Source organism: Petaurus breviceps, unplaced genomic scaffold (assembly GCF_028583685.1).
Source record: "Petaurus breviceps papuanus isolate PSGF00001 unplaced genomic scaffold, PetGlider_PUasm1.0 40, whole genome shotgun sequence".
NCBI classification, from domain to species: domain Eukaryota; kingdom Metazoa; phylum Chordata; class Mammalia; order Diprotodontia; family Petauridae; genus Petaurus; species Petaurus breviceps.
In genome coordinates, this window is record NW_027186315.1 from 10266513 (window position 1) to 10274947 (window position 8435).

The window sequence follows — 8435 nt, forward strand, 5'->3', positions numbered from 1 at the left end:
TCTCTCTCTCTCTCTCTCTCTCTCTCTCTCTCTCTCTCTCTCTCCCTATCCTGTCTCTGTGTGTGTGTTTGTGTATCTGTCTGTCTCTCTGCCTCTCTCCTTGATTTCTTTACATATTCCTAGCTACATGCTAGTGTCCCTGTAATCTAAAAACAAACAAATCCAAAACAAAAATTTTAGCCTGTTTTCTACCTCATGAAGTAAGAGCAACCATATCATCTCTCTTGAACTTCATTGTGAAATTTCTTAATAAATCTTTCCAGATTAATATTTCCCTTTCTTCATCTCCACTCTTCTATTGCTTCAAATTTAGTTGCTACATCTTTCACTGTAATTTCTCTCACATATCTGCTTCCTTTCTCTCATCTTTCCTCCCTCTTCTCTCCCTCTCTTCCTTCCTTCCTCAGATCTGCAATTCTATTTATGTAGAGAAATATCTTTTTTACTGATGGAGAATTATTGAAGAAAACTCACTAGCAATGCTGCTTGACAATAAGTTGACTGTGCAACTTATATTTATGATCCCTGGTCTTTGAGACTGAAACAGCAAATCATTTCCACAGGATAATATCATTAATATGGGTCAGAAAGAACACCTGATTTCAAGTCTTCCCTATTCCTAAGAATATTTTATTCACTAAAATACTGCCTATGACAAAAATGCCTACTTTGACCTTTATGGAGTTTTTGCCATTATTGATTACTCCCTTCTTCCATATTGTTCTTTTGCCTTAAATTCTAGGATGCTACATTCTCTTGGTTCTCTTCCTACCTTTCTAACTGATGTTTCTCTGCATTCTTTACTTCATCATCAACTTGACCCTCTCTGTAGGTTGTCTCCCAAGATTATTTTCCTTTTCCTACTACTCATCCTATCTCTATTCTCTCTTTTGAACATCTTTTTGACTACCATGGCTTCAGTTATGCCTTCTATACAGATCATTCCCAGAGTGTCATATCTAGCTCTGTATATTCTGCTTTTTTAGGCATTTGTTTTCAACTGCAATATGTGATCTTCCTAAATGCCCCATCAGCATTGCATACTAATATTCAAAAATTATTATATTCTCCTAAAATATAATTTTCTTAACACTTTAATATTACCTTCATTAACACCACCATTTATACACTCTTCCAGGTTTCTGGCCTTGACATTGACTTGGAATTCCATTGTCATCACCTTGTATTACTTTAATTACCAATAATGTTTCTTTTCTGACTATATTTTTCAAATATATTTCACCTTCTGTATCCCCTCCATTTCCACTTTGTACAGTGTTCCAGCAACTTCTTACTTGTTTACACTTGCCTCTTTTGTAGACATATGATTAACATATAGAAATATGACTCTTAATTGATGCCTTTTGTCTTTAGATCACATTATTTGCAACTACACTACTCGATACTGTATTATCCCATGTAACAAAGAGTATCAAGAAAATACACTGAACACACTGTGAATAAACTATTCTCTCTTACTGGTCCCCCACTTCTCTACTGAGGAGGGAGTTATGTTTCATTGCTTCTGTTCTATTAATGAAGGAAAAAAACTTCTTAATTAAATTTATATAGATTTTGCCTCCCTTTTAATGGTTTCTTGTATAACCTCTTAATAAATGTTTCTGCTTCTTTGTTTCTCCTTCAAACCATTCTGTATTCCTCTACCAGGATAATATTTCTTCCTTTATCTTGCCCAAAATATTGTGTTTCTTTATTACCTGAGCAATAACCAGAGTTTTCCATGACATTCAAAGTCTTTCAAATGTGGCATAATATAATGCCAGTCTTTTACTCCTCATACTCTATTTTCCAATCAATCTGAATTGCAGGTTGTTCCAAGTACAGACTGCATACTTTCCTATCTCCACTCCTTTTCTTCACATTGATCTTTATTGTCAGTATTAGACTCTCATTAAAGGTGATTAATTTCCCCAGCACATGTATTAAAATGTTACCCATCTGTTAATGCCCAACTTGAATATTACCTTTTTCATATAGTCTTTTCTAATCTACTTCTGTCCCTCCTGCCCAGTGTTATGATCTTTCTTACCTTAGACTATAGTACATAATGGGTTTCTTTCTTGTAAACATTTTGCTCATAGTTTTTAATTCTACTTATTTGTATGTTACATTACCTTATTATGTTCTAAACACTCAAAGGACAAGATGCATTTCTTAGTGTCTTAGCTAAATTTTGTTTCTGACCCAGCACCTAGAAAAATACACTGAACCATAGTAAGCAACTGGGAAATGTGCTCAATTGAGTTGATATTTTCTATATATGGCCAGTAAAATGCTAGTGTCTGTACTGAATAATTTGCCATCTGCACAACCAGATTGACTATGAGCAATAAACATGAAAACTTAAAGTTGTAGAAATAGTTGTATTGCTCATACCACATTCTTATATTTTTACAGACATAAAGCAAGGTTTGACATTAACCAATAGCTTTCCCAGAATTCTCACTTTTGCATTTATTTCTCTGATGATAACTAATGTCTTCATATATCCCAAAAATTCATTGAATAATTTTGTTTTTTTTTCCTTTACACAATTTCAAACTCCTGTTTGTAATAAGTGAAGTAATAGTACAATGTGCTTTTGTTGTTTATCTATCATTTTCAAAGAAGATCAATGACATCACAAGGGTGATGTCTTTCAACTTGTCCCTTTTTGTCTCAAATCAACTTAATCACATATTGGAATGTAATCATTTATCTTTTCATCTGAAAATGAACAATACCACAAGGCATATTTCATTTGTGACAGTTAAAGAAGATAAACAAATGTTTCAGTGCAATCAGAATTTATTAATTCAAGAAGCATTTATTAAATAACAGTAGTAATTAAATGATTACTGCTATGCACTATACTACATATAGAAAAGGTGGTTATTTGTAGAATTAAATTGTTTCATGACACACTTAAGCCACCATTCAAATAATGTTTTGCACTGGAAATGCTATTTCCAAAATTACAAATATGCAAACATTATATTTAAATGCACTGAATCTTAAGGATGATTGCTCACTTACATTGTATGCATAATATATATTTATGAAAATGTCCTAAATATTAGGCTGAGTTTGTTTTATTGTTTAATCTTTAGTGCCTGATTCATCATATACTTTCCCTTCACTGACTACAATCCACTGTCTTAATTACCTAGAATTGGCTGATGTTTGAGAAAAGGATGAAGGTAAATTAAGAATAGAAAAGGGTTTTTTATTATTTCATTGGTTTTAATGGATTCTTGATCATATCAGTTTGGTGTGTGTGTGGCCAAATATGAGTTAAGTTTTTGAAATGTTGAGTTTGAGGTAACTACAAGATATCCATTTTTATAAAAGATATTTAGAAATGTTAAGCTGGAGGTAAGGAGAGAAGTTAGTACAAGATAATTGGATCTGATATCTACCTGCATAGCAATGATAATAGAATTCAGGGAGCTGATGTAATCACCAAGGAAGATAATATAGAGGAAAAGAGAGGTCATTCCAGGACAAATCTTGATAAACAAGCAAGGTTATTTAGTAACATTGAATAAAGATCCAGTAAAGGTTACTGATAAGGAGAGGTCACACAAGTAGGAAGAGAACCAGGAAAGAATAGTGTCATAAAAACCTAGACAGAAGGAAATATCAAAGAGAAGGGAGTAATAGCAAGTTACAAAGCCTTCAGAGAGTTCAAGAAGCATGAAAATGGAAGAAATAGCATTAGATTTTGAAGAAGAGATCATTGGTAACTGTGAAGCAATACTTTTATTCATTAATTGGATCAGAAGTCAAACTCTTGAGAGTTAAAAGGAAAACAAGAGGTAAGGAAATAGAGGTGTTAAGTATATCCAGGCTGCTCAAGAATCTGGTCACAAAAGTGTTAGGAAATAGAGGGCAATATCTATAGACAATGGAAAGATAAGTAAGGATGCTTTTGTTTGTTTGTTTGTGGGTTGTTAGTGTTTGGTTTATTTTTTGGATAAGGTAGACACAGTTGTGTTTAGTGGCAGCAAGGAAATAGATAGGAAGAGATCAAAGATAAATAAGAGAGTAAGAATGATAAGAGAGAGAGAAATTTCCTGTAGAAGACTATATAAAAGGGATCATTCACTTACATAGAGGGGTTCACCCAAGGAGAAGGCCAGGAGGAGATAGTAATACAAGGCTTTTGCATGATTTATATTAAGGAAGATGGGAGAAGGGCAAATTGTTTGAACATGATCTCATTTTTTAAATTAAAATATGATACAATATTCTCAGCTAAGAGGGTATGGTGACCAAAGGTTGTGAGGTTTATAAAGAGATTTTAAAAAAGTATAGAAAAGCCACTATGTTAGGTGCAATAGTGAATCAGTTAGGGAGATATGTGGCATATACTTCATATAAGATAGAATACATAGTATAGAATAATAAAGTGTGTGTGCATGTGTGTGTACATATATAGTATATATATATATATAGCATGTAGTATAGCATTATATAATGTACTATAGAATATAGTTTGTAGTATAGTATATATGGTAGTGTTGTATTTTGTATACTAGTATAGAGTACATTACAATATTATAAAATTCATTATATATTACCATATAAATCACGTAACATATACCACACTATTTATTATAATTTAGTATAATATATGCTCTACTGTAGATACACTGTGATATATGTTATCTAATATGCTATGCTATATTATAACCTGTATTGTGTTTTAAAATATATAGAATATATGTTATATATGTTGTAATTTGTACTATATAGTAAATATACAGACATATATTATGTATAATATAGCATATACTATAATACATTCTCTAAACTTAAGGATGTAATTTATACCGTGTTTCCCCGATAATAAGACACTGTCTCGTTATTTTTTTTGGAAAAAAAAAACACCAGAGGGCTTATTTTCAGGGGAGGGCTTATGTTGTCCTGCCTCAGCTCTCCTCCGCGGCACTGCTCTCAATGGCGCCAGCAAGCAAATCACTGGGGAGGAACAGGATGACACGCTCACTGCTGCAGCTCTGATTGGATGCAGCTCGGAGTGCGGCGTGCGTTTCACCGGGGGGCGGGGGGGGACGGTGCATACAGAGGGTACCGTAATGTAGCGTGTAGCGCAGGGGATCACCTTCACTACAGTAGCAATCTCAATAGGGCTTATTTTCGGGGGAGGGCTTATTTTAGAGGAATCTTACACAGTAAGGGGAGGGCTTGTTTTCGGGATAGGTCTTATTATTGGGGAAACACGGTAGTATTAATATATTATGTTAAAACACAGTATCTAGGGGCAGCCAGGTAACACAGTGAGTAAGAGCACTGGCCCCAGTGTCAGGATGACCTGGGGATCAAATCTGGGCTCTGATACTTAACACCACAGCCAGAAATAACTGGCCCCCAATTGCTTTAAAAAAAAAACACACTTTCTGGTTTGTATATATTTTGGTATAATACATAATATAGTATGTCCTTTTGTAGTGAAATAAATATTTTATATATACACTGTACACTTCACTATATAATAGACTAATAAATATATTACATTTTATATATTATAAAAACTTTTTTGTTTATTATACAAACAGTATAACTCAAAGATAATGTAAATTACATATAGAATACCATATCAAATCTCTATGCCACATATATACTGTATATATGAATATGACATTTTGTATTTTATATGTTATGCTATATATTGCTTTGTGTGTATATATAGTATATTAGATGCCTTGTCTAAGACCACTGCATCTTGGACCATTGCTAGTCGACCTGACTTTTGTTTGCCATTGGAATTCAGTACTTCAGAAAGAAAGATCGAGGCTTATAACTTTGTGCAACAACGCCTCACTGAAATCTAATTCATAAACAAGAAAAGACATGACTGTGATATCGTTGGTCCCTTAGAAAACTAAGGTCAAACAATAACAACAATTAGGGAGATATAAAACAATTGCCTTTCCCTAATGAAAACCAAGTTGAGATGTTGTGACACATTATTATATTTTTTGTCTTTTTTAAGGGGGAAAGGCAGGGCAATTAGGGTTAAGTGACTTGCTCAAGCTCACACAGCTAGTAAGTGTTAAGTGTCAGGGCCAGTTTTGAGCTCATGTCCTCCTGACTCCAGGGTTGGTGCTCTATTCACGGTGCCACCTAGCTGCCCCTGTAACATATATTCTTGATAGACATAGTCAATATAGCTTCATGTTTTGTCTCTATTTTGTGTTTTCTTTTCCAGCTTTATTTTGGAGCACATGAATAGGAGCAAAGGCAAAGAAGGCAGAAGGAATTCAAAGCTGGAACTTGGCATGGAGACATCAGTGATAAGATAATGGGGTGAAAATGGAGGAGGAAAGTGACTATAACCAAAACAGTGTTGATTCTCTGGAAAGAACTGAAGGATATAAAAGATGAGAGAACATAGGGAGGATGAACAACAGTTGTCACTAAGCAGAGGGATCAATGTTATCATATATCAAATTTTGATCTAATAAAGGATTTTCAGAGTTTACAAACATTAAAGTGGTACACTTTAGGGTAATGGCATGACCAAGGATATGATTGATCTCTGTGTTACTGAGGTGGTGAGGAGTAAAAATAGCAAATGAGAAAGTTGAGAGTTATGAAGTTCCCCCTAATTAAAGTTCTTCAGTCAGAGGTTGGCTACCCATTTTATGGTTAGATAATGTGGGAGTGTCCTTTAGAAGATGCATTGGAATATATGGTCACTGATAACTCTTTGAACTCTTAAATTTTGTGATTTGGTCTTTTCCTTTCAGGAAGCTAATTTCTATCTTGGGGGGGCACAACATATACAAATATATCTATCATATAAAGATAAATCAAATTTTGTGATGAGGATGAGAAATTATTTCATAAATTTAGAGCTCTAATGAACTTTAGCTTGTTCCATTATTTGAACATTTGAGTTTAGTTCTCTTATTTTCCAAGTGAGGAAACTGATAGAAAAAGATATCAAAAAACTTGGGGAATGGAGGGTCTAGAAGTTTCATAAAGAAGTAAGATTAAAAACTTGATGGGAAATAAGACATCCTAAGGGGGAAAACAACCGAGGAGATAAAGCCTAACAATTTGCATGGATATTTGGAGATATGAGATAGAAAGCGAAGAGTAAAAGACAAACTAATAGGCCAATTCAACTGCAACCTACAATAGAGAAAGTAAAATTTGACATAGAAGTTAAGTTGGATTATGTAAGACCTTGATTGGAACTTGGATTCTCTTCTGTATGCAATTGGGATTTGCTGTGGACCTTTGAGCAGAGAAGTGAAATGGTTAAACCTGTATCTTCAGAAAATAATTTTGACACCCAAGTTAAGGCAATATATTGATAGAGAGAACATTTCATATGCAATGAATATGTAAAAGAATAATATAGATTTTAGGTACAATTAATATGTTAAGAATGTTGTAGATATAAAATTGAAATTTGGTTATTGAATGGTCAAAGCTCACCATAATATATGACATTATATAAATTACAACTGTTATCACTTTTCTTTGCCATTCATTTTCATCCAGGTGCCCAAACTTTCTTTCTCCCTTATGAAGTTAGGCAGCTTTCTGCCATAACCAATATCCAAGAGATTTTTATACTTAATGTAAAATGGAACCACTCAAAGGTATCTCATTTTCCTGGTTTTTGTGATTTCATTTTCACAACTGAAGTGATGACTACTAGTTCTACTTAAGCAGAAATGTTAAGGTCATGGTTTCTCACCAAGAAAATGTTTTCCCTCTTAAAATTTGAAAAATTACAATATGAAAGTAAGATTTCATATTTGCTAGGGAGCATTTTCTTTCTTAAAGGACAGATACATTTTCAAGGCTAGACCAAACATATTCTTGTGTCCTATTATATCCTATATATTATTTTGTACTTATTCATATTGAATTTAAATTATTCATGAATGTCTAGATTCCTTTAAGATATGAAATTTCTGTTATGGAAGGAGCCTCAGAGCCTAAGTGTCCCTTCTATAACTGCCTCAATGAGGGGTCACTCAGCATATACTTGAAGACCTCCGCTGTCTCCCTAGGCAGTCCATTCTCTAGCTGCATATTTCTCTAGTTACAATGCATTTTTTTCTTTATTTAAAGTCTAAATATATCCTATTAAATTTATTCCAGTCACTCCTAGTTTGCTTTCTTGACCAAAGTCAAACAAGATTAATCTCTAATCCATACTAATGAATGGAATAATTATTAACTACTATTTGTCAGTCTAAACCCTTGTGGTATAAATCTAGAAAACAAGCCATTCCCTATTTTAATAAGTTTTATTCCAATATACAAGACAATATAGAGAGGAAAATAGTGACTAGTGAAGATTATTTTGGTCTGAGAAAACACAAAAATAATGAGTAAATGAGTAAAGTTAAAACCAAAAGATATCAAGAGCTTACTATGTTCTTGGCACT

General features: G+C 33.4%; 1 pseudogene; it reads left to right on the plus strand.

Moving 5' to 3' along the window:
• Positions 1-7493, plus strand: part of LOC138170898 (KH domain-containing RNA-binding protein QKI pseudogene) — a 51526-nt pseudogene extending 44033 nt beyond the window's left edge.
• Positions 7494-8435: the final 942 nt, after the last annotated feature.